The sequence below is a fragment of the Penaeus vannamei genome, chromosome 38, assembly GCF_042767895.1.
Source record: "Penaeus vannamei isolate JL-2024 chromosome 38, ASM4276789v1, whole genome shotgun sequence".
Lineage (NCBI taxonomy): Eukaryota > Metazoa > Arthropoda > Malacostraca > Decapoda > Penaeidae > Penaeus > Penaeus vannamei.
In genome coordinates, this window is record NC_091586.1 from 18760533 (window position 1) to 18763032 (window position 2500).

General features: G+C 35.0%; 1 protein-coding gene across 1 annotated transcript in view; it reads left to right on the top strand.

Annotated features, from left to right (window-relative positions):
• Positions 1–2500, top strand: part of LOC138859851 (uncharacterized) — an 11712-nt gene that overhangs the window by 9149 nt on the left and 63 nt on the right. The window contains exon 4 of the mRNA XM_070116149.1: positions 1–2500. This exon is cut by the window's left edge and continues 1714 nt beyond it; it is cut by the window's right edge and continues 63 nt beyond it. The gene's annotated coding sequence lies outside the window, so the exon portion shown is untranslated.

Sequence of the window (2500 nt, forward strand, 5' to 3'; positions counted from 1 at the left end):
TGACTCAGTCTTAAACATTCTCAGGATATTTGTGAAAACTACATGGGAAGATTTTCCTAAAAATATATATATATAAAAACCGCATTGTAAACACATAAAATTGAAAATGTAAGTGCCAAAAGAGGATAAAAAAAGAACTGAAAACATAAAACACAATAAAACCCTGCTAATGCAACGTTGCCAAATGAAGATTCCCAACCAACCTCGAACCTCCAGCTTCCCGCTCTCAAGTAAACGCAGTAGTTCTGAGTGGCAGCAGTGGCAGCACCTGGCAACACTGCAGCGCCTTCTATGTTTCGTGTGTACAGAAGTCTAGATGGAAGTTTCAAGTCACTTAGATTATTTGTAAGATATTTTCATTATTTCGATACTTTTTTGGTATTGCGTTTTGATCGATTTGTTTCGTATATTTTTTCTACTTTTCAAGAGAAAAGTCGATGCAATATAGAGAAAATACTCATTTCCTGCAGCAGTCTGCAAGGACAGGGGTGATATAGGACCAAAATACTTTCCACGGGGAAAACAGACAGACAGAAAAATAATCCAGTCTCCCCTTTAACAGAATCATTTTATATTTCATTACAAAAAATGAATAAAAAAAATCTCATTTTCTTATATATCTTTTAGATTTAACAAGACAGAAAGAATCAATCATTTTCAATGATTTCTATGCATTTTCATCTTGATATCCTTTCCTTTCTTTGAACCCTTCCTGAACAACGTAGTTTTTAACAAAATTAAACAAACCACAAGCCCAAGTAATCAATTATACGTTTACCTATAGCGTGGTAGGTGAGTGTGCTCAGAAACACATTAGGTAAAAGTTAGTCCAGAATGTGTAGCCAGTGTGAACCCTTGATATATTACAATGTATAGTGAAGAAGATGCTACCAAAACTGCTTCAATGTGCTGTAAAAGGTAATTCAGTGTTCAGTGTATCTTCTAGGAAACTAACAACAAAAAAATACAATAAAAAATACTGTAGGGAAACGAGAGGACACGTTCTAGTTAGGTATTAAAAAAGAGAGGTGAGTTTAATGATGACAAAAAAATAAGCATGAAGTGTTATCTGCGACATTTCAAGCGTGATTCAGATGTTAGATGAAATGTCCTTTTTTTGAGACCGACCGGGATAGAATGAAATTGGTCTGGTATTGTGTTATTAGATGAAACATCAGTGTAAAGATATTTTTATGTGTGTTTTGAAGATGTTGTGGGACGCAAACACACACAAACACGTTGTGGTCCTCCTTGCTTTTATCTATCTCTCTGTTTTTCTTTTCTTTTTCTCTCTCTGCTTGTGACTCCCTCTCTTTCTATCTCAACTCAACTCTGACTCACTCGCTCACTCATTCTCTCTCTCACTCACTCTCTCTCTCTATCAATCTCTCTCTCTCTCTCTCTCTCTCTCTCTCTCTCTCTCTCTCTCTCTCTCTATCTATCTATCTATCTATCTATCTATCTATCTATCTATCTATCTATCCATCTCTCTCTTTATCTTCTCTCTTTCTCTCTCTGACACACAGATGCTCATGCTTACGGCATAAGCACACACGCGTACAAACACACACACAGAGGAACGCGTAAACACAAGCACTCACGCACACTCAGCTAGCCATTTGCACGTGCACAGACATTTAAACACCAATGCACACAAATCTCCCAAACACTAAAACAAAGAGAAAGATTTCTAAAAACCGATAAGGGGAAAAATGGGTTCAGAAAAGAACAACCCAAATTTTGTATTCCTTTTGAAGAAGAATGTTTATTTTTTTCTAGTGTTCAATGGTAGGCTGACCTGTTCACTGCTTGTAAATCGTGTGATAAGATGTTCTATGATTTGTATCTGCTAAGATTGAATGTTGAAGTGTTTTCTATTATTTTATAATGCACATTCACCTTGTCTTGTTGATGCATATTATATATGCGTGACGGCGGTAGTGGTGATAATGGTAATGTTATCTAAAGGGTGATGAAACTAAGGGTTTTATTCCACTGACGGCGAGGAAATGGTGACGAAAAGATGAAGGTTTAGTGGGTAAGCTTTTGGTAGTGATGACATGTAGAATAATTCTGAAATGGGATGAATTTTGTTGATCGATAATGGAGATGATGTTTGGATTCATCGAGTGATGCAATGCCATTAATCAGATGGTATTCATGTTGATGGGGTCATGCAGATAAATATGATTATATGGTTATGATGGTATATGCATGCTGATTTTATGCAATGGTTGAAAATGAGTCATAGCTTATACGAAACCTTATAGATTTATTTTTTTTCGAAAGTGATTAATGAAAGAGAATATAAGATGTTCAAACAAGTGATGACGACTAAATTGGGAAACATTTAGAAGGAAGAAATGTGAAATTTTTATATATGTATATTTTGATTCTATAAGGATATGTGGATGGAGGAATATTTTATATTTCACTTGCTTTTTTATTGTTAATTTTCTTCTGTTTCTTTTCTATTTCATTACCAAATTCCTGTTATCGT